This window comes from Passer montanus, unplaced genomic scaffold (genome assembly GCF_014805655.1).
Source record: "Passer montanus isolate IOZ18808 unplaced genomic scaffold, ASM1480565v1 scaffold53, whole genome shotgun sequence".
Lineage (NCBI taxonomy): Eukaryota > Metazoa > Chordata > Aves > Passeriformes > Passeridae > Passer > Passer montanus.
The window spans coordinates 2,688,937-2,713,899 of record NW_024370263.1 but is presented as its reverse complement, the minus strand read 5'-3'; positions in this window follow the sequence as shown (position 1 = coordinate 2,713,899).

The window sequence follows — 24,963 nt, the reverse complement described above, 5'->3', positions numbered from 1 at the left end:
CCAAACTGCCCTGAAGGCCTTCTGATACAGCTTTGTCCACGGTTTTGAAGTGTGCAGTAAGAAATCATTAAATCTTCAGGCCTCTGAGTTACAATTTTTTTCTTTAAGGAGAAAGCCCATGGTACACTGACACAGGAACTTTAAAAATGCAGCTTTAAAGGAGCACCCTGGGCACTGACCTACACAAGCTGCTCCATTCAGCCAAGCCATCCAGTTCTTTATTAGACACGATCCACAGTACTTTATGCATTCCTCTGCATTTTAAAAGGGTCAGACAAGAGTTCCCAAACAGGCTTAGAGCTGCCAGGGAGCCCTTGCTTTTTCCTCCCTCTTTTGTTCTTCAGTTGCCGTGTGCTGGAGCAGAGCTCTGCATCCTGAGGTTATTACACATTTCTCTAATGGATCTCCATGCATAATAAATTAGCTCATTAATGAATTGATTTGAAGGAAGAGTTCACTGCAGGGGCTAGAAACCCAAAGACACACGCCTGTGACTGAACAAATAAGTCACTTCTGCAGCATCACATCGTGCATCCTGCTGGTGAAGGCCCCATTAAATCACCTGGCGCTGCTGCTGCCTGTTCTCCATCCTCACCATTATAAGAGATATATGGGAACTGCTTTTGCCTCACAACTGCTTATTTGTGGAGGTCTGGTCTCATTCCTTACAGGCCTTTTCCATTTGGGACTGTCAGGTTTGTCGTTCACGTTGAGGGAGTTTGTAATTCCAGCACCAGCTTTTGCAGTGTTTGAATTATTTGGATTGCGGCTCATTTGGATTGCAGCGAGGGACTGCAGGTCCACCCTGAGGGCTGTTACCAGCCTGAAAAATCTCAAGGCTGTGGTGTTTGCCTGCTATTGCTGCCCAAAATGAGGGAATCGTGTCTGAAAACAGCTGCCCTGAGCTGCTAACTGAATATTTCCAGCTGATCCCAGGAACCTACCTCCATGCTCCAGCACCGAGTGCTACCTTGTAAACAAACACCCTTATATAGGTCTGTGTGGGCAAAGTTAATTATCTCCAAATAGCTTCCAGAAGCCTCAAATCAATTTATGAAAACAAAAATTAACTTTCCATATAAACATAATTACAGTCAGACAACAGTATCCAGCCTGGTGCTACTGCTGTTTTTGGAAGCTGGGCAGAAAGCCAAATGAGTTCATTAGGCAGTGTTATTAATAATGGTTTTTTCCTGCTTTAGGAAGCCATTTATGGTCCTAAGAGGCAAAGGTACTGGGGAAAAACCCCACAGCTGACAAGTTTTAAAAGGTGCTTCTGCAACAACAATTTATTTTAGAGGCTCCATGAGAATATATATCATTTAATGAACAAAAAAAGAGCAGCAAAAAAAATTACACTGCAGTGAGATCCATTCATTCTGCTCGCAAAGATACCTTGGAAGAACTTTCTTGGGAAGGAACCACCCAGTTTCTGCTCCAGGAATGAGCATCTACCACTTCATAAGCCAAGAGGCACAAAGACAGCACCACATAACCAGCTTCCCCTGTTCAGATCCCCATGTCCTTTGTGCCATGGCCCTAGAACAGCACAAGATCCTGGCAAATGTGAGAGGAGTCCACAAACAAACATCATTTCATGGCTCTGATCCCAGCAAAACCCTGGAAGTTTCTTTAGTTGCTAAGCCTATCTGATTATTACTTACCAGCTCTGAATTGCACTCTGTCAGGTCACAGATACCTGCGCTTTGCAAACACAGATCACTTTGTCTCTCAAAGTGGCAACACACGATCTGAAGTGGAGCTTGTCTGTGTGTGAGAAAGCCACATCTGTTACCCTCTGTCCCACTAGGCCAGAAGTGTGTGTTGATGCTACCAAAGAAGTGCCAGCCAGTGTTGATGGACATTGCACAGGCTGGTCAAGGCAGAAGGGCACAGGGGTTGAGCCACTTTTCACTGGGGAAGTAGAGGGTCAGAACTGTGCAAGTCACCAAATATCTACTTGACAGGACAAATCAAAAGCAGATAGAGACAGCAGCCATCTCACCATCCATATCTAAATATCCATGTGGCTCTGAGCCACATAAAGGGAATATTTGGGTGTGCGCACACCAAAGGAAATAAAATTGACAATCCCTGCCCTCGAACACCCCAACTCAGCTTCTTGCTCAGCTGCTTTGCCTCCCCACAGCAGAGGGTAAATCCCCCTGCATGGATTGCCTGGTGGAATACACAAACCCTGGCTCAGCCCTGCAGCACAGCAGTGTAATCTATTTATGAATGGCAGCGGAACTCCGAGATTGAATTACGAGGCAGGTATTCAATCAGGCAGGATGTGTAGCTGCTTTCTAACAGACTGGAGGATTAAGAGAGCGATAGAATACATCCTTTGCTTCCACATGACAGCATCTCCCTCTTCTCCCCTCCCCAATCAAGAAACTAGCAGAGTCTGTACTCGAAGAGAAGAGGATTTGCAATGCTCAGGACCCACAAGAAGGATTAGAGAAAGGTTAAAGAGAACATGCATACAAAAGACAACTCTCCTGTATCATCCCCAGCAGAAGAATTATTTAAAAGCAGTCTGTGCAAGACGATGCAAACAAACCTGAGCTACCAGGAGAAGAGGAGGTGCAGCTGGAGGAGCTGCCAGCTGCTCAATTTGCACTGTGTCTGGGGTAAAACCACAGCACCTGTTTTCAGCAGAAGATGAGCTTCACAGTTTTTAAGAGGCCTGTACTGTGCAGGGAATTGCAAGCGAGAGAGCCTGCAGTCAGCTGGTTTGTATATTCCCCTACCACCCAGGGTTCATTGCCTCTAACTGCTCTAGGTCCTGCACAAGCAGAAGACAGAAGTCCCTACTCAAAAGAACACATCACATGCAGTGTAGAAATTCCCATTTTACCCATTGCTACAATTCTCAGGGACATGGAATGTCCGTGCTGTAGCACAGCATGACAAGGAAATATGGGAATTTATGGCTTAGAACCTAGAGAAGGACCACAGTGCATGGATGTGAAAATCACCTGATGGGAAAAGGATGCAGTCTGGTGTAAGAAGACAGAGGACAGCATTTCACATGGTACAGGGAAGAAATTCTCTATCTGATGCAGCAGGATTACATCATGTCTGACGGCAGAGGCCCATTGTGCTCCCGCTTGTAAAGGAGGATTACTGTATATCTGATCTGCAAGAAGGATTATTGTGTTTGAAGCGGGCTCACTACAATCAGGATGAACTGAAAAGCAGTAAAATATGCTGGTGGAAGGTTTCACTGGATTTGTGACAGGGCAGATGCAGAGCTGTGTATCCCTCTGGCACTAACAAGAATGCATTCACACATTGGAAGAAGGCCCCAGACCTCCTAGAGATGATTTCAGTGTGTGGCACAGGCCCACTTCCCTGCCAGCCCCCAACTCACTTGACAGGTCGCTGAACAAAACTTATGCCCTAGTCTACAGCAGAGATCCATGTAGCTCTGGGAAGAAATGCCAAACTCCCTTAATTCTCTTGATTTCAGTTTCTTTTCTGTCCAATCTGACCCAGAACCTATGCTTAGCCCTTCCCTGATCATAATTTCCCATGTTTGAGTGGCCAATTCTTTTGATTTATAATTAAAACCTTAATTGGATTTGACAGTGATAAACATGCAATGCATCCTGTAATGTCTTACAATATATGAACTCTGGGACGTGTATATATTGCATTCTCCATTATCAATAGTTCAATAAACTTTCTGTTAAACCTTGTTATAAGAAGATTGAATTTTCATCAAAATCACAGGACTGGCCTATTATAGCAAGAACCATATCAGGGAAGACCTCACAGCCACCCTCATACAACACAAGCCAGACAGCTCTTAACACACCGGGTGGCATTTATCAAGATACTTTTATCAAGACTATAAATCATTGCAAATGGAACTGCAGGAGAAGGAAAAGCCTAGGGGCCTGTTGGGATCATGCAGGCTTTGTTTTCTTTTATGCTGGGTCATGCAGGCCTTATTTTGTTTTATGCTGGGTCATCCCTAGGTTTGTCTTCAATAATTTTCTTAGTTGTTTTTAAATACCATCCCATCAGGAGGGGAAACCCTGTGCCTCACCACCTGAGCTGAAAGTTTTGCATTTAGCTCCATTTTCAGCACTTTAGCTGAGGCATAACAGCCATGGGGACTTGGCAAGACTTGTGCCACAGAGAAAAGGGAGCTTATAGACTGCAGATAACCCTCCCAGCTCCTCATCTAAGCTGCTAGGACGTTCATTCTCAGGTTTGGCACAAAAAGAAACCTCTTTATTAATATTCATCCACAAACGCATTTCATTCTTTCATCCTTCTTGCCAAATCCTCCTGCTAGAACCCATCCTTCAGAGGGAAAAAAACCCCAAACCAGTAAAACTCTTCAGCAAAGCAGGCAGACTTGCTGCACTTGTATTTGACAGAAGGGAGAACAGATTGGGACTCCATGAAGAGTGACTCATTATCAGCAAATAGTTTTAAGTGATGATTGTTTCATCACCACCCACCCAGCTCTTCCCTCTGTCTGCAGGCTAGCGCAAAAACTCACTGCGAGAGGATGACAAAAAAGAAAAATTAGGCAGACGACCTTAGCTCTCGCTTCCTCTCCGTGGATCATGAGCAGAACTGTCTAAAAAGGGATCTGTAACCTTGGGTTACAAATTGAGCGCTTAAGGGTTTTCTTTTCTTCCAAAAGCAGTGTGTAACATTGTCTCCCTTCTTAACCTATCCAAGAAAACGCTGAAAAACATTTTCAGAGAGCTGCCCTTTTCCTGTGCAAGCATATGCTGAGCCTAACCCTTAGGGACACTAACACCCTTGCAGTCATTTAGCAGATAAGCCCTTGCTGTAGGATCAAAGCTCCGTTGCAATGTGCCAATTGATGTTGCTGTAAATGAGCATTAGCACATTTGGGATCCAGCAGGACTGGTGCCTGAAGGTGAAGAATCCCATACTTGGAGTCAAACACATCAAAACTCCATCAATAGCAGGGTACAGAAGGTTACAGCAGCAAAAATGAAACCCTGGCTGTATCACGTTGCTCTCAGCAACTACTTCCAGCAGCGAGCTGTGTTCAGAGCAGCTGCAGAGCAAATGGAGAGAGAGGGAAAGAGCAGAAAATCATCACACACACTCTACCTAGAGACGGGGCTTGAATTGAAATGGCCCAAGGGCAACCATATAAGAAAATGGAGTTGTCTGGCTCCAGGCACAACAGACAAGCTTCTCCTGTCGTAACCAAGAGAAAAGAGAGAAGGCAAGAGAATGAGGTAGCCCCCCATGGTGGTGTTCTCCCACCCACACGGCAGAGGCAGCAGGGTCACAGACTGGGCTTTCCAGAACCGTGATCCCTCCCGACAATAAAAAGCTGTTTCAGGTTCCCAAACGCTTTCAAAAGGATCCTCTGCAGGGAAATCCTGACCACTGAAGAGCTATTCCAGCACCTTCCCAACCCTTGCCAGGCAGAGAGGCACACAGGACTTCTGTTATCAAAAGATAATCACATCCCCGGGGCATTACCAAGTACAAAATGCAGCTGTGCCTCTGATCCTCTGGGTGCAGTTGCCTCCTCGTTCACCGTGCTCCCACCTGCCCTCAAGCTGCCTTTAGTTCTATTAGGAAATTGTTTGTACCTCTAGATTGCTATAAATTATTGAGCAGTATCTGAAGCCCCAGAAGGCATTATTTCACCTATCCAAAATGAGTAAATAAATAAAACCCCTTTCCATCAGGACATCCACTTAGACCTGAATATTCCAAAACCAAACAAAATTTACACAAAGGCTTAAAAAATTCCTTGTGATATTAAACACAAACCCACACCATAAGAAACGACTCACAACTCCTATCATTTCAATATCCAGAGATGCTTGCAGGCATTTTGCATCTCAGCTCCCAGCGTGGGTTGTATTTTGCAGGCTTCACATTGCTACCAAAGCTGGAGACAGCCGTCATTGACTCGTTTGCCAAGCAGTGACACAAACTTAAAATATTCTTCAATTGCTTTTTTTGTACTGAGGGCTATCAGCCTCATCTAGTTTCTAGCCAGTGAGATCTATATCTTTTGATTTCTTCTGAGACTCTGAGGAATATAAAATCAGGTACAGTGGAAAGGAAGGATCATGCACAGTTTCTCCTCCAGAATTTAGTGATAAGGAAGGATTCAAAGCCAGAAGAGTTTGAGATGATGCCAGCTGTTTTCAGGGAGGGGCAGAGCAGGTGGTTACCTCCACTACCTCCCATCGCCTTCTTCAGGATTTGAAGAAAAAAAATGGGATTTGAGGAAAAAAACACACTGCCATGCTGGCAGCTGCCACTACTTTGTCCAAATGGAGTTTAGAGGAGAACTGAAGTTTTAATGACTGCCTGTTCTTAGCTCTCTGCCACTGTCCCTTAAAACATCACGACATGGAGGTAGGGAGCAAGGAGAGGGAAAAACTGCAGTCAAAGTGACACAGCTGACCTCCCTGCCTGACAGAGGTAGTCTGAAAGTCTCCATTATCCAACAACTCAATCCCTACAGGGTCATGCAAGTCACCTCACAGGCCAAGGTCACCCTTAATCTCCATTAGCATCAGCCCTTGTTTATTTTCCAACCTTTACTCCCAGGAAGCTGAAAGCCCAAAGCAGGGCAAAAAATACAATTCCTTTCCCTGGACACTTACTGCATTATTAAACATGGATTTAAACAAGGTCTTCTATCTGTATGCTAAAACACCTTTTTTTTTTTTTTTTAAGACAACTTTGCCTGAGGGAAACCACTCTTTGTTTTGGCTTAACTGAACACCCATTAATTTTATAGGAAGGTCTAGGGGGAAGGGCTTGTGTCTCCACAGATTTATAGTCTTTTCATGCCAACTGGGAAGGAAATTCTCACATGCTTGTGTAGCATCAGACTTCTCCCACAAAGCTCATATTTACAGAAGAATGCAAAGCTCCCCCAGGGAGTCTAGGAGCTGATGAGACCATGAGGATCTGTTATTTATATTATAACAGTGCCCGAGATTTTTGGACCTTGCACATATTCAGGGGAAGATGCAGCCCCCCTCTGACAAGGGTTCATGCTCATAGCAAATTACTCACTTTCATGGAAATCAGCATGAGTTACACGTGTTTTTCTGGAACAGAGCTATTAGTTCACACAATCAGAGGCAACCTGATGCCTACATTTCCCCACTCCAGCAAACAATGAGCCTACTCATTGGGATCATGGCTGCTGAGCCCAAACTTGCCAAACAGGATTGTGGTGGAGCAACAGAAGAGCCATCCTGTGCCAGATGCACCAACACCCCCTGGGAGCAACTCCACTGGAATTGGTCACTGGTGCTGATTGTGAAAGAAATTTGTGCGCAATCTGAGTCTATGAACTTGTTGAATTCCTGACAGAATGCTGAATCAACCAGCTGCCAACAGAGCTGGTGTCATCACTTCGCCTTCAAGCCACAACTGATTCATCCCAGTGAACATAACCTGTTTTCCACTTGCTTGTGCTGGGAGGCACAGGGTGAAGGAAAGCTGCACCACAGTTTGCCCTAGGGCCAGAAAACCCTTTTTTTTTTCATAAGAAAATCTTTATTGAAGGGAAACAAGTTATTTCACTGACTCAAAGGCACCCATTGAGCTTACAGAGCCTTCCAGTATTAAAAAGGCTGATATGGATATTATCTTTTCTTTAATTCATTTTGAATTTGCCTACAAGTGTCTGGTGCAGGTTCTATGGGAGCTTTCTAAAATATCCACAAGAGAAAAGAAGGGAGGGGGGAAGACAGCACAAAGACTATTCAGGAAAGAACCAGAATGGGTAGAGGAAGAATGGAAAGGCCCAGTAAGGGTCAAACACAGAGCGACTTTTGCAGGCTGCAAAATCCTTTTCCTATTTGCAATGCATGTGCAGAGCACAGAAGTGATGGACTTAAAAACACAGAAAGAAAAATGTAAATTAGAATGAAGAAAACCCTTTCTACCAGAAAGAGCAAAATTTGTGAATAAGAGATGCCAAGGCACCTCAGCTTTGGAGATCTGCAAAGAATTGCCCAAGTGCACATAGTCTGCAAAAAGGACCAAACAGTTACTTGGAGTCCCCTACCAGTCCTACAATCAACAGAAAACTCTGAAAAGAAATGGTGAAGGAATTCAAAGTGTTTCCTGATGGCAGAGCTCTGGCTGAGGCACACAGGGAGTGTCACCAGGACATCCCAATCTCCCAAGCACACACCAGACAGGCTGCATGTGAATGACAGAGCTCAGGAGGGAGCTGGAGCCTGCTCAGGGGACCGGCAGAGCCCTCTCATCCTGACACCAGATTTGAGTACGTTGATGTGGTGAACTGAGACCAGAGGCAGCACAAGCAGGAACAATTGTATTTCCCAAATCTTGCCCGGGGCAACTCTACACGCAGGGATTTAGCCAGAAGTGCTCTCACTCCCAGAACAAATCTTCCCACAGCTCAGGTTCTCCTGGAGGTGACTGAGCATCCCTGCCCTCAGGGCAGCAGGCAGGTGCCTACCCACTCTCTTTCCACATCAGATTTTAGTTTTTCTCATTACTTTTAACTGCTGATAGGAAGCAAAGCCCGTTGTCATACAGGGGTTTGTAAGTGATGAACATTTGTCTTCCTGCCTACAGAAAGCTGCCAAATCATAAAGCTCCATCCTGTTTGTAAAATAAGCCCTGGGGTATTATTTTTCCTAAAGTCAATGATGTCACAGAAATACTACTTGAAAACAGAATCTAAAATTACACTCTTGAGTGCAGCGCATTCTGGAGTTTTCATTGGCACTGCTAAAATTGTTCTGTTATGTTTTTCTGGCACAGTCCATAGTCAGATAATTGCTTGGGGCTAATCTTGAGAAGGCAAAATATACACAACCAGCACAATTCCACTTCTGCTCCATCTTCTATTAAGAAACAAATATTCTCCACAGCATGAAGTCAGTTTTTTGCCAACAAACTCTACTAAATGGAGCAGAGTGAATTTGGGGGAGCAGGGGGTGGAGTGTACAATTTTGGCAAGGCAAAAAGCTTTTGTGAATTATTGCATGGCCAAACTGTTAAGGTTTTTTTAAAGGGGGAGAGGAAGGGCTATAACAACAGGTCAAAGAGTTTTGTTTAGTCTGAAAGATTTCTGAATTATTTTTCCCTCCAGAAATACATATGAATGAGGGAAAAAAGGGACACCTAGGGTATTTGCCCTGCTCTGGCTCCAAGCAGAATTTCATTACTGTTCCAGACAAGTTCAATCAGCCATTTAAAGACCTTTCCACCTCCTATATTTACTGTGCTTTAAAAGATTTGCTGTGCAGTATTATTCCACCCTATTTCCAGTAGCAGTGCCAAGAGCCAGAGCACACCAAGTCATGTTGGTGAGGTGGTAACAAGCAGTGCCAAGTCCAGCTTTCAAGAATATGCTTGCAACACCACCAGCATGATTGAGCCAGATATTGTGTAATTCAAGCAGATATTCACTTTACCTTGTCTGGCAGAAACACCCATCATTCCCAGATGGTTTTTTCACCTCAGTTTTGCTGTTGGGGGACTTATAGAGACTTACTGCTCCTCCAGCAAGCACCCATTCCTTCACTTGAGTTTCTCTGTGTGGGTGAACAGCCTTCCTTAATTAAGCAAAGCAACACATGCAATTTGATTTAATACACTCTTTTCAAAGGTCTTGCAGAAGTTAATACACCTTTAAAGACTGAATAGTTGTCCTCCACCTGTGAAGAGATGTCAAGTGGGAAGAACAAAAAAAATCATATGACCACCAAATCAAGATACTGGTCACTGAATTGGAGGACCAGAGCACCTAGAGTAGATCACAAAAAGTCATCTATAGTATTTAATCTGTCAAAATAATACAAGCTGAGATTTCTATAAGAAAGGTCAACCTCTTGGACTTGGAGTGAGAAAACTAGAGTCGAGTAAGACCCAGCAACTCATTCTGAACCAGTATTTCTGGTTGTAGGTGGCAAAGTTCACATTCCTTTTTGAACAGAAAAGCAAAAGCCTGCAGAGGAGAAAAGCTGGAGAGAAACACAGGGGATGTCACCTCTCTTTCATATCCCATATCACCAGATATTTCTGAATCAGTGTATTTAATAGCAAGAGTTGTTTCAAACATGGGATGCTAACTTGCTCCAACTTCTCACAAGTGAGAACACTGACCAGGGCTGAGCCCCAAAGCCCCAAAGCCTGCACCATAACCCAGCTTCCCACCTCTGCAGCTAGCAGGAGCAAGACACTATTCCTCCACCACCTATATATCAGCACAATAATTAATAACATTCTATAGCGGGAAAACAGCAGGATGCAAAATCTGCTTATTTAGGTGCACTGCCAATGCTTCCAAGTGAAACCATCCCATCTTCCAGCCAGCTAAGATTTCTAATTGGAATATGAGGAAATTCAGCTTCATCTGACAGTGAAATACTTGTATTAGCCACAAGCTATGGTAATTTGGGATCCTGGTTTCTGTCATCCCCTGCAAAGCTGACACTACAGTATGCAATTTCTGCAAAGGAAAAAAGTCAAGTTTGTTCAAGATAAGGCCCTGATGCAGTTTATTTATTTGCAATCTTTAGGGACTGCTTAGCAAGCTCTAGTAATGGGCAAAATAGTAATATGATTAATTAAATTTATTTAGTCCATCAAGGAGACTGCACACACACCCACCTTCCCAAAACAGCACTCTTCAGGTAACACAAGTCAAGGCACAGCCAGGGTGGTGGAGGGGAAGTCTACTTTCAGCCCAGGAAAAAGGGAGTGTTAAAACTGAGAGCTCTTTTTAACTCTAAACATTGCACTACAACCAACCACCAAAACAAAGTAAGTTTCCTACCCATCAAGGACTGCTGTTACAATTTAATTCAGAGAAATGTAGCATAATTTCAGAGAAATTATGGCAGTTTTGTTGGCAAACATTCCAGTCGTGCAGTGATGCATGTTTCTCAGATGCCAGTAATTGTTATTTAGGGTTCACCTGAGCAACATCTCTGGGGGCTGGGACCTTCCTTAGGTGCCACAATGGGTGACATCTCTTTCCGAGCAGAAGGACTCAGTGGCTATTTCATTCCAGAGACAAGAAGAAGGGGGAAAAAAAAGAAGTCTTACTGTGTGCCTTCCTCAGCAATTTATCTAAGAGGCCAAATGCCTCCAAGACAGATATTAATATTTCAAATAAAGTCCCTTGATTATGCTCAAAAGATTCCCAAAGGGGCTGGAAGGAAAAAGATGCTCTGTGCTGATCTGGACTGCTGGATTCCCTCAAGGCAGATTGTTCCACAGTGACGTAAGAAAACACTCCAGCTAACAACAGGCCCTCTTACTTTCTTATTTTCTTTGTGAGGCTTGGAAAATCCCAAGCCCAGCCACTCCTGCTTTATTTTGGCACCTTTGCTATTGATCCCAGATGAAGCCAGACACCACAGAGCTGTGGAAACATTAAAGAGAAATGCACCACACTTCATCAAAACTCGAACCCCAAATCCTCACAGTTTGGGCAAGTACACAAGTCCGTTTTATTTTATCTAGAGGTTGATCCTAATTAGAACAAGCAGATATGTAAAGAAAAATACATGCAGAGCCCAAGTGTGCAACTAGTCAGGGAACACAGAGGTCATACTTCAACCACTCAAACTGATTTCAGGCTGGGATTGGAACCCAATGCTGAAAATAAAAGCAAATACCTGGAGATCAGGCTCAGCACAGGAGCAGAATTTTTAGGAGCTCCCCCAGGAAACACACATGCTTTGGATTCCCATCCTCCAGGTTCAGATCAGCCTCTGCATTTGATGCCAAACCAAAGCAGAATCCCAGGTTGCTGGGGTTAGGTCAAGTCTAGCTTCTCATGCTGTGCTTATCAGCTGTAGTCATACATGCAGTCACAGAGGAGTTGCTCTGGTGGAACTTGGTCAATAGTACTCAGACCTGACATTATTTGGATTACACCAGGGGTAGTAAAGAGCATCAAACCAAAGAAAAAAAAAAGAAAAAAAAACACCCAAAAAACATCTGGGTGTGGAGTATGAATGTCCTCCCAGCCTGCTAAAGGCTACAACCACCTCTTGATATAGCATGTGTCACTGCTGTTCCCTTCAAGCCAGGGCTAAGGACTCCACTCAGTGCTGAGAACACTGTAGTGCTGTATTTCTACAGCAGCTCAAACTGGCAAACCCCAGGATGCTGCAGGCCTCAATTCCCTGCTGAGCCACATGCTCCCACATGCTGTAGAAGGAAGGCTTCCAAAGAGGAGGCTGCAGATCTCGAGTGGCCACACATCCCTTTTAGCATGGGGAGCATTCCTTCCATAAGAGAAATACATAGCAGTTTCACGGATTGGAAGCACCCTGGATCCCCCCCCTCACCTAATATTCAACAAAACTGAGAAAGTAAGCATGGTGTCCCTGCTCACTGATACCTAAAATGCACAATGAGTGCCATAAGTTGGCTCCTGAATTGCCTCAGGCCAAGGCTTATTATACAGAGAACAAAGAGGGTTTTTATGTATTTTTTTTTTACTCTCAGACAAATAAAAGTCCTGCCTTTTGCCTTTGGGCTGTGCTGAGAAAAGGGCTGTGCCTTGCAAAGTGAACAAGCTGCCCTGAGGCTGACAAAAGCAGGGAACAAGGCAGCTCAGGGTCATCCTGAGAGGGCTGAAGGACTTGGTACCTCGGGGAGGGAGCAACCTCAGCTGAGGGGGAGCACCTTGTCCACAGCTGCATTTACCAGCAAAGGTGGGACCTACGAAGATGGGATGGCAGTTACAGTGTGGGGGTCATCTTCAGCTGCACTGGGGTGTGTGTGCTTCGAAGACAAAAGGAGCCCTTTAAGTGTAGGAAATCTGCTTTCAGGATGAAGTGACACCGTCACAAGGCTGGCACACGAGTCCAGCTTCAAAGCCAGGAAAGCTAGAGACAGGAGTTCTGGAAGGTTTCAGCCTTTCACAGGGGGAGGTGCTGTTACCTGCACATCTCTGTGCTGCAGTCTCACATTCCATTTCCTCCAGCATCACAAGGAACTTCACTGCAGGTGGGCAATGCTTTCAGACAGATGGATGTGCAGAGAGGCTGGATAAACATCACAGCCCCACTGGCTAACTCAGTGCTGGCCCAGGGGCACAGATTAAAGTGGCTCACAACCTTTGCTCAGCCCTCACCCTGCAGGTGGCCAGAAGATGACAAACAGCAGGAAAGTAAATGCCTTGTAGTCATACAAGACAAGCAATGGCAAAAAGCTCCATGCCCAGCTGCAGCTGGTCAGGAAGCATGGCCACATGTTTTTTCATTGCAGTTTCACTTCACAGCAATCAAATTTTTGCAGACAGTTTGAACAGGTTCTAGAGTTGGCAAGACTTCCCACAGGCAGCCAAAATATCACACTTCTGTCAAAACAAGGACTTGAGCCCTATTCTCCTCAACCACAGGCAACTGCTGAACTGTTATGCTTGCTATTCACAATTAAAGGTCATGAGGCTTACAGGGATATCATTATTTTGCAGGTGAAAACCAGTAATTAGAAAATAGGGAGTTGTGTGAAGACCTCCAAAGGAGATGAAAACAAGAAGAACCTCAGCCTTCTCATGAGAAGCATCCAACCCCTTTGCCTCCATTGACTCTGAGCCACTTTCTCCAAGATGAGCACTGTGCTGCAGCCACCAAGTGCCAGCTGAGAAAGCAAGGTGGGAATCCGTGCTCTCCAGGGCCTGCACAGCTGCAGCAGGAGAACTGGGAGCTGCCACCTGAGGGCTGTAGCAGCAGCCACCATGCCCTGCTGATTCGGGTGGGTTACAGTCACTTCCCACAATTTGCTCAGCCGAGTCCCAGGAGAGTTTGGTTGCAGCCAAGCACGAGCCCTACTGACAGGGGAGGCTTGCACTGCACAGAGAGGGCAGGCTACAGAGTCTGAATCCAAGAGCTGTGCTTCAGCAGTGCCCAGGGCCCCATGCCATCAATAAGAGCCCTGTTAAGCCTCAGGCTGTACAAGTACAAGACAGACAGGTAGCTTCAAGCCCAGGAGAGAGATTATTTCAGTTTAAGATGAAGCAACAGGGGAACAAAGTAAGTAGAAAATGAAAGTGGGTAGCATGAAAGGAGCAGTCCTGGGATGGCAGTGAATAGGTTTAAACCTGAACTCTCACTAGTGTCAGAAATGCTGGTGTAGCTACAGCCCTTGAACAGCTCTAGGGCTTGTGCAGCCACTCACTGTGCAAAAATAAACTCGAACAAAACACCCACTCGCTCTTCTAGCACTGAAGTAGCTGCTGAGATGGACCAGAAAGGCAGAGGCATAAGAGAGAGTGGAAAAGCTTCTCTTTTGGTTTTGGTCTTAAGATAATACTGTGGACAAGAGAGGTGGTCCTGCAGATATTTAATGGATGACAAGTGTGTGCCTGAACAAAATGGTGAAGACATTCTACTTCAGTGTGGCAAACAGGCAGTGAAAGCTGCAGCTCTGACAAACAACTGGGAACAGCAGCACACAGAACAGAGCAATAAGGCAAGCAGTTTATGAAAGACTGGAGAAAGCTGAGGCTATCAAAGTGACTACCAGCTTTTTGCTGGATGCACTGGTGACTAGTGTGGAAATCCCTGGAAGATGCAAGAACTGGAGCAGAGATGGAGCCATGACATCTAATCTGGGGTGACATCTGCCTCTGGGCTAGAGCAGCGAGATTGTTTTTGCCACTACTGGAAAGAAGATTGCTGTAGTCAGGAACAGAGCCGCTCAGGGAAAAAAATCCAAAAACAAAAACACACAAAAAAACCAACCCAAAAACAAAACAACAAAAAAAAAACCAAAACAAAAAAAAAACCCCAGTAGTGTGAAGAGAAAGCAGAATTCAGTATTGTTCAGAAAACTGAGGTGCAAACTGGAGATGATCTGTAGAACAAATAAAGAAAATACCAGTCTGTGATCCTTGTGGGTCAGACATAGTGACTGGGAAAGAGTGACACAGTTTGGGAGACAGGCCAAAGACCTTCTGTGTATCATTCTGATACTTCAGTTGTGGTAAGAGCCATTTGGCACAGACACCCTCTTGAAGTGGAAGGACACAGCTGCAAAAATGGAGACCACTTTCAATAACACAACCTGCAAGGTATGAAATCAAGAGAGAAGCAGGATGGGCACAGGCAGAGGCATGGAATAAACAGCAAAATGAAAGACACGTTAGAAAGTCAAAATGAAACGTGTCTGTTTATTGATAGATCTTTGAGACTGAGCTAAATTTAAATCAAGAACACTTGAAAATGAAACATTCTGCAGAGATGTGGTTATTTGTACAGCTTTGGTTAACACCCTTCCTGGCAGTGAAATGCGCTTTAATGTGGCAAAGGCAGTGCAAGAAGAATGTTGCTGTCTTCTTCTCACCGTGCCTTACATGTTAATCTTTTCCTTTTCCTTCCAAAAATCCTTGCAGATTTTTGCCCCATGTGTCTCTGTGCAGCCCCATCCCCACAATTAGAGACCCTAGAAGTTTACCCAAGTACCAGAAGGTCTAAATCATCAGTTCCCAGCATTACATTACATCCTAACCACAAAACAGGGCATCCAGAACAGCCTGCAAAGCATGGAGCTCCCTCAGCATCACCCAAACCTGAAGAAAAGGATTCTTCTTTCCATTAAATCCCAAGTCTGTCATTGCAGAGGGTCAAGGCAGACTCCTCAGAGAGTCACAGGCTTCATGCTGTCACTCATATTAATGATGCAATGCTTTATTAATTGGAGTTTTCCTGAACAGCATGTGTAGTATCAGTGACACTCATAATTAAATAGGCAGGCAGCATTTTTTTTTAAATGAGCTGAGAGTTAATTGAATTCTGGAGTCCCTGTGATCAGCTGTGAAATTTATACCTGCAATTTGTGCAGGCAGCAAGAACTAGAGCCTTTGGGGCCTTGTTATTCATCAAAAATAGGCTGATTTATTTGTGCCAAGTATCTCTGTAGGAGGCTCTTGGGCCCGATGTACAGTCACTTTCCTCCAATTAACCTCCCTGGCCTAGAGGGAAAAGAGAATTAGACATCTGTTAAAAGCACAAACCTAGTCTTGAGAAAGTAGGCACATTTCAGTGGAAGCCAGCTCTCAGCTGAGTTAACCTCTGGCCACCACGGGCTGAGGAGTTCCAGCATGAAATATGTCAAAAACAGCCGACACAAAGTGTGGAGTTAAAGCAATCACAGGTGACAAGAAGTGGAAGGGTCCTGACACGAGTCAGCTGGACCACTCTGCTTCACAGCCAGCAGACCCCTCTGGATGAGGGGGAGTTCCCCTCCTCTGGTTGACAAGTGCTGGTGTAGGACAGCACTTCCTCTCCTCCTGTTTCCTCTCTCTGCAAAATTCACTTCCCTAAAGACTGGGTGCTTAGCACCCTCTTTTCATGCCACCCTCCTTTCTCTGACTGCTCAGCATGGGTAGTAAATCTTTGTACAAGGACTGGAACTGGTTCACTTTTTTAGTTTCCATAGGTTGGGGCTGAGCACAAAGCAGCTCACTGTGGTAAAAGCAGTTTCTCAGTAAGAAGTCTACATACACTTTCAGGAAGTTTTCCAGCCACAGACCACTTTGTGTCAGAATCATAAGGATCAGCCAGAAGCTGAGAAGAGACCTTGAGGACTGGAGCCGTATCTCCATTCTGTACAAATCCTTTTGGGATCCCCTCTTAGGGCCAATCATTGCCTAAGAGCACCCATGAAATGGTACAGCAGAGCCAGGAACCAATAATACTCCCTGCTCAATGGATTTTCCAGTCCAAAGTTAACTCTGCCAGCAATATGACAACATTGTTCTTCATCACTGAAGCACGGCACTGAAGCATTAGCTAATCCCTCTCAAGTGTGTGGGAAATAGTTTGGAGTTCTGCAGTTGGCTTTTATGAAGCTGTACATCAGAAATGGCTCCAAGGCACAGACAGATCTGCCATGTGGCCATTCTGGAGAGCCCAAAACGTGACTACTTTTGCATGGGAGACATACAGGCCAGCATTTGTTTAATAATGTTTGCTTTCACAGAGAAAGGCTGAGATCAAAATGGCACCTGCTACCTTCAAAAGTACACCAGAATGAGCACAGCCAAATTGTTCACCCGGCTTTCGTCCACAGCAGATTGCAGCACCAGGTTTTTATCTTCACCAAACTCTTTCTAGCTACGGGACCTGTGACTTTTGGTTGGGATTTTGTTTGTCTCCTTTTTCAGTGCTGGATTTCCTTTTAAAGGCTGTAATTTAGTTTGCAATTTATTTTGGTTGAGTTGGGTGTAAAGTTTACTCTGTCCATCACCTAAGCAAGCCCATATCCATGTCTGCTGGAAGTCATGGGTGGCCAACATGCTTCTCTTGAACAGTTCTTCTCTCCCATCCAGTATCACTGGTTGTTTTTGGACAGTCATTCAGAGGTAAAACAAAAACCCAAACACACAAATTACAATATAAACACCATATTGAGAGCCTGATCAGCTATTAAATACTATTTTTTCTTATGACTAAAAGCAGCCATTTAAAATCAGCAGTCAAGACTTGTTTATGACTCTTGTAAAGATCTTCAGTGATGCCCTATGACATCATCATCACAAGAATCTGTGTAAAATGTTTATATAGAAACTGGTCTCACAGGCAAACTATTTCATTAACAGTTTGAGAAATTCCTTTTTGTATTTCAACTGGTATTTTTTTATGAACTAGCTCAAAGTGCAATGCAACTCAACCTCCAAGCAGCTTAGGTCGTTGATTACACAAAAAAGGCAGTGGCAGAAGCTGGTCCCAGAAGTCAGCCTGGAAACCTCTTTAGAAGGACATTTCAGTCCCCCAAAACACTTCTGCCACTGCAGAAATGCAGCTGCAGCACAGCAATTGCAGCCTGCCAACATCGGATGGGATCTTCAGTAGATTAAGAACTGCTCCAGTGATCCTGGACGTCTGCAGTTTCTCCCAGGAGCACTTCACCGTTGAACCACGCTTTAGGGCACACTGCTTTCAGCAGGGGTCTCAGCAGGTACCTTTGCTCATTAAAGCAGAAAACACCAGCCCAAGATTTCCTGCTGATCCAGGAAATTTCCCTGCTAAGCACACAGCTTCACGTCCAGCCACTACCTATAGTGCCCGAATTCAGTGAGCAGCAGAAACACCACGGTATATTACCAGGAAAAGACAGAACACAAGTATAACTGCAGAGGAGTTACATGACAGGAGTCAAATGCTTAAAAGCACAAGATACACAGGTCCACAGTGAGGTAAAATAAAATCCCACAGGAAACAACCAAGCTGCTAACTGGGATGATGCAACCAGGACTTAGCAAACAGCTCTGGGTACTTTCAGTGAATGCAAAGCCGTATCTTCTACTTCAGACATTTTAGTGGGATTTGAATACTTTAAGCAACACAAGCTATTTGCAGCAGAGAACTGAGTACCAGATATCAGGCTCTGCCAGCCAGGGACAGGACCATGCCACCCTGTGAATGAGCCTCCCACCCTGAGCCAGTGTGGCCGGGACAGCAAACATCACTGCTGGCACTTGGAGCTCTCCTGGATCTCCGCAGGCAACAAGCTGGAATGAGTTTGGAGCTGCCTTCCAGAAAGTGTCAGACAGTTCACAGACAACAGACTAACTCATAGCTGTGCTAGGGAGAGTCACTCAGAGAAATCAGGGCATAGATGCAAAAAGGGCAAAGTTTTCAAGCCATTCATGGCAGAGGATCACCACTGAGATTTTCTGTGTTGGTTTTGTTGTTGGGTTTTTTTAAAGTATATACATACACCTACATGTAAACACGCTTATAACGAAATCAGAACATGTACCTTGAAGTTATTTATGCAATCTCTATAGGTTTAGTCATCATAGACAAAAACATTGCATCCATCTGTCATGCTGGATCAGATAACCGATCCCTCAAACCTAATAACTACTTCTGGAAAGCAGGCGAAAAACACACTTGCTTAATTCTGCCTCTTAAAGACTCAACCACTTGTCTCACTGTGGGCACACAGGAGCCACCAAGGTCCAAAAGGACCACAGGGCATCAAAGGTTTATTTCAGGTCTCTTGGAAAAAAAAAATCACAGAAGGAAACATACAAGGATAAAATACCAAGAGGCTCTCCTGGCGAGCTGCCCAAAAGTCAGCCACCAAGAACTGACCCTAAAAAGAGGTCATCTCCAGTACAGTTCTTTTTCATCCACCATCATCCCGGCTAATGCAACACCACACCACAAAACCTACGGCACTGGGAGTGAACAGCCCAGATCGCACATACCTCATGGTGGGGCTCTGCTGACCTTCACCCCAACGGGGATCACACAGCAGTCTCTGCAGTCTTCATCCCAACAGGGATCACACAGTGGGGTCTCCACACATTCATCCCAACAGGGATCACACAATGGGCTCTGTAGACCGTCACCCCAATGGGGATCACATAGCAGTCTCTGCAGCCTTCATCCTGATGGAGATCACACAATGGGCTCTGCATACCTGCGTCCCAAAGAACTCACAGTGGGGCTCTGCAGGCTTCATCACAACCTGCACGGGGCAGGTTCTGCATGCCTTCATCACAACGGAAGCCCCTCTCCAGGGCTCTACACACCCTCCCACCATGGCACTCCCGCACGGCAGGGCTCTGTGTCCCTTCTTCCCACGCCGGCTGCGGGAGCTCTGGGGCCGCCGCCCTTCAGCCACCGCTGCTCTGCAAAGCCACGTAAAACCCCCAAATCTGTTCTTTATTGGGAACACATATGTCTGCCAGGGAACTCCAGCCCAGCTGCCCGACCCCGGGCGGCCACAGGTGCCTTGGCTTTGCCACTCGCCCGGGCTGCGGGGCCGAGTGCGGAGCGGCCCCTGAGGGCGGCAGGAGCCCGCAGCCGGCCCGGGGCTCTGGGGCAGCCCGCAGCGGGTCCCGCACAGCACCGGCCCCTGAGGGCGGCAGGAGCCCCGCGGCCCTCAGGGGCTCTGGGGCAGCCCGCAGCGGGTCCCGCACAGCCACCGGCCCGGGGCGGCCACCAGAGGGGGACAGAGCACCGCACTGGGCCGGGCCGGGCCGGGCCGCGCTCGCCGGGCCCACCGCGGCCGCTCCCGGCCCGGCCCCTCGCCCTCCACCCGGGCTGACCCCTCCGCCGTGCCCGGGCCGGGCAGGGGGCACACGGCAGCCTCTGAAGGGCTGCAGGAGGTTCCCCTGCTCCCCGCTGTCCCCCCGTGTTTGGGGTATTGCTGTAGGGTCTGCCCGCTCTATTGGGAGCTGCCCGGTAGTTTGGGGTCCCCCCCAAACCTACGGCTGACCCCAGCATCGCCATCTGATCAAGCACCGCAAATAATGTTGTTTATTTAAAGAATACTAGAGCAGCTCTTTGCCACAAGTGACAAGTCATTATTTAATTCCTTTGGTATTCGCGGAAATAACATCAATCAACATGAATGCATCTGCTAGCTAAATATGAATGTAATCATCCATTAAAATGTTAACATTTATGAAAACTGTTTATTAAAATAAAGTTATAAGAATCTCATTGTGATTTGATAATCAGCTAATGTCCCCTTAAGGCAGAATCTGAACATTTGATGTTTGGAACTAGATAACATTTTAAATGCCCCATCAGTTTATAACTCCAGTTATTCTGAAACATGATTAAACCTTTGTGTTGCAGCCCTGGAAAGATATGTCCTTTTTTATCCTTGTGTCCTGTGCAAAATGGGCCTTGCCCCCTCCCCTAAAAAACCCAAATTCAGATAAAGAACCAAAGAGGTGAATGTATGGAGATCAACTGAAACCAAAATGAGGTGGTCTACCCTACCAAATCTAGCAGGGCTGGTGTGACAACAAGAAGTGCTGAGTTAGGAGAGCCTTTCCTTCTGTCAGGGTGATACTGGGAGACAGTGACAGAGGAGCATCCTTGGCACGGATGGGCTGTGCCCCAGGAGACACCGACGGGACCAAGAAGCCATCCACACACCCAAATGTGCCTGCAGCTGTGGCCTTACACACCACGCTCTGTCCTTGCCCCTGTGCACCTCCCAGCTGGCTTCTCCACTTGGATATGCACGTTGGCATCCTCCACCTCAAAGCCACCCCCTTTCCAGGAAGGGAGATGTAATACATGTAATTAGGTACTGTTTTGCTGCGAGACAGCTGACAGCCATGGGCAGGTTTCATTTTGAGTCATGCTTTCTATTAAGCCCGTACCAGGTCTGCTTGCCTGTGCAGAAGCCCCAGCTCCCCTGGCAGCTCGCTGTGTGCCCAGCCTGGCGTGCAGGAACTACATGGTGCATTCATGTGCACTGAGATTTTTTTGCCTTCCCTGTTCTGGTGACTCTTCAGCTCAAATTCAGATGTGACTGTGACAAATTCAGTTGGCACCTGTTTGCTCCATCCAGCATTTCAACACGCAGCTCTGAGGGGAGCCAGGCTCCTAATTCCTGCTGTGCTTTAATCTCCAGACTCAAGCCAGCTCTGGCATATCTCCATAGAAAGCTCATATATGCCATTGTCCTTGACAGGTACAGTTTGATCCTAAAGGACTGTCTTCACCACAGTTAATAATGAATCATAATGAATAGACTTTGCAACAACTTACTCAGGAACTAAACTGTTTCAGACACCCCCAAAATTGGTATGGTTAGTCATAAAGTCCTGTGTTGAAATGTGAAACATCCAACACTGTGTGGGAATAAGAGAATTTTGTGTCTTAATCTGGTTTTGTGTGTACTTTTAAAAAATCTTGAGAACTCTTAACATATAAATAGGGACTTCACAAATTTCTGAGTTTCAGCTGTTTCAGTTGAATTTAGTAAACTGTGGTTTCATAATTCCCCGTCAATTCAGCTATAAACCCCCAATCACTGCCAATTCATTACATATTAGTTTTACTAGAATAGATCCAAATTCCTTTGATAACCACGAGGAAACTCTGAGCACTGTCTTTGTTCTGGAGAATTTCCACTATCATTCAGCATTAGTCAAGCACTAATGGACATTAAAAAATAAAGAATTGCTGTAGACTGTAAAAAATACATAATTTCAACTTTCCCATGTGACTGATGCCTTGAGAAATTGACTGACATAGCTATAACAAAATAATTATCCTGTTATAGCTGTGCCTGTATAACTTCTCCACATGGACATTCTATTCTAAAATTTAAGTGACTTTATTACAGAATAATTACTCAAGGACTTTAGACCAGAATGAGGTTCTGCACAGGAGAGTTTTGCCGGTGTGGCTCTGGTGATTTAAATTCACCATACTAAGCAGGTAAAATTTGCTGTGCGGACTCTCAGGAGAGCCTGCCAGCAGTATTAGATAAGACATCCCAATTCTGTATTATCTGAAAATTGAACTTCCGCACAGTACAGGGCATGGCATCCTATTTTGCATGCATTGTCAAACAGGCAGGGTTTTGCCTCCCAAGGGAATGACTTCGTGAAGCTCAGAAGGAAGGACAGACAGGCATCACTCAGTTGTAGAGAAGTGAGGATAAACCCAGAGTCACATTTTCCAAGTGCACTATCACTTCCATTTGCAAACGTCACTCTGATGCCCAGTCTCCCCACCCACTTGCCTATACTTTTTGGCTAGAAAAACACACTTCTGAGGCCAAATTCCTTTTCCTTGCTGGTATTCTCCTGATGGGCTCTCAGGAAGATGTGGGCCTCCCACGGGTTACGCAGCTGGCCTTTCAGACACGCCGTGCTCCCAGCACACGCTGTCCAGACGTGCTGCTGAGCGAGCCCCTGGCTCCTCTGCCCACTCCTGGCTGCCAGCCCGCACTGCCTGAGTCACCCTGGCCACAAATTATTCATTCGAGCCACCGAGCATCATCACAAGCCACATTCTTTTAACAAGACTTCACACGCCTCTGCTAGTGAATGTCGTGATGATTTGGGTCGTGGCGAGAACCTTAAGTGTGGAAGGCACAAGGGACTCGCAACCTCCTCCTCCTCTTCCTCCTCCTCCTCCTCCTCCTCCTCTCGGCATCATCCGGGCTCTGGCGAGTGCTGGTTATGCTGGAACAGGGAGCTGTGTTTTGCCTGATCTCGGCAGCAGGAACAGCTCTGGTGTCTGCACAGAGACCACCCGGGAACCTTGGGTGCTCCAGGCACAGAGTCATTTACCACGTGTTTGAAATTGAACTAGTGGAAAGATCTTGTTCGGTCCCAAAACACAGCTGAGCTAACACACAGGAATCAAAGGAAACAAGCAGCCCTATTAACAGCAGGATCAGTGAAGCCTGGTTTGCTGAGCATTTGTCTTTCAAAGTTGAGCTCCTCTGTGGATTCCATCGTGCCTAAAGACTGAGTTTGTACCTTTTATTTGAAAGACAAGTATACTGGGTTTGCATGACAAGGTTTTGGTGGCAGGGGGGCTACAGAGGTGGGTTCTGTGAGGAGCTGCCAAAAGCTTCCCCTATGTCCCACAGAGTCAGAGCCAGCTGGCTCCAAGACGGACCCACCAATGGCCAAGGCCCAGCCCATCAGCACCAGTGTAAAGCCTCTGAGACTGGGGATTTAAAAAGGGGTGGTGGGGAGGGGATGGGGGTGGGAGTGCCTGTGCAACTGCAGCTGGAGAAAGAAACAAGAGAAACAGCCCTGCAGGCACCAAGGTCAGTGAAAGGGGAGGAGGCGCTCCAGGCACTGGAGTAGAAATTCCCCTGCATCCCATAATGAATGATGCCCATGGTGAGGCAGGCTGTTCACATGCAGCCTGGAAAGGTCCATGGTGGAGCAGATAGTCACCTGTAGCCTGGGGAAGACCCGACACTGGAGCAGGGGGATGCCCAAAGAGGCTATGACCTCGTGGGAATTCTGTGCTGGAGCAGGTTTGCTGGCAGGTTTTGTGCTCTCCCTGGCATCCCTGAGAAGGTCAGCCTTCCACTGAGCTGTGGACCACTCCACAGGACAGCTGTGGGGGGATTGGGCTGGAGAGATGGGAGAAAATACTTTTCTGTACATTTCTTCTTAGTCTGAAATAGGGGGAGTAGCCATACATGGGACATCCTGTTTCGAAAGAGATTTCTTAAAAGTAATCCTTTTTTCCGTCAGAAATTTTGACACTTCCCATTCTGGACTCTACTCACCATAAGTTTGTCATGGAAAAAGAGTTCTGCAGCATTAGAAAGCAAGGAAATACTGAACAGTTCTTGCCTTGCAGCTAAGTGTGATCCAGGCTCCACTGCAGTCAGAGCCAGGAGTCCCATTGACGTCAGTGAGGCAGGGATTTCACTTTTGAAAGTTTAGTTTTTGTTTTGTGTTTGTGTTAAAGAGCCTGAGAACCCATGCTTGATAAGGTCAAGCAAGCCCAGCAGGGTCGATACAATGCTCCTCTCCCCTCCCAGATCCCAGGCACAGCCCAGACCACTCTGTGTGTGTCTGCCTCTGAATTATTTAACTGTCCAGCTGGTTAAAAATAGCAGCAACTCCCTCTCCAGCCTGTGACTGTTAAATGGGCCATCAGAGCCCAGCCAAGGCCGAGGTCGTGGCCGGGGCTGCACATGTGGCCAGGGCGAGCTGGATGCCAGAGGGAGGGAGAAGCATGTCGCCGCAAAGCCTGGTTCCAGCACGATGATATCAGCCTGTGAAAGAAAGGCAAGGCAAACTCAGAACACTATGAAGCTGCCAAAGAAAACACTGGTCTTCACAATGAACAAAAGTCTGATTAATTATTAATTGCCTGGCAGCTAATTAGCATTCCCTTGGGCAGCTGTCTACAGAGTGCCTTATATTTCCAACTCACCGTGGGCCAGCATCATCGATGCAAATGGCTTTGGATCAGAGTTAGTAACTGATTTGTTGACTGAAACAAGTTGTTCCCTCCCATCTCCCCATCTCCTCCTGTCACCTCTCTTTTCTCCACCCAGGGAGTTGGGCTCATTACAGTGGGAGCTGAGCAGAAAACATCCCTTGCTGATGAATCTCCTTCCTGTGGTGCTTTTCCAAGGCAGGCAGACACCTCCCAGCAGCCACCCCTGTGCACAACCCCAGCCTGCATAACAGGAGGATGACTGCAGTGTTCCAGCCCTGGAAAAAGC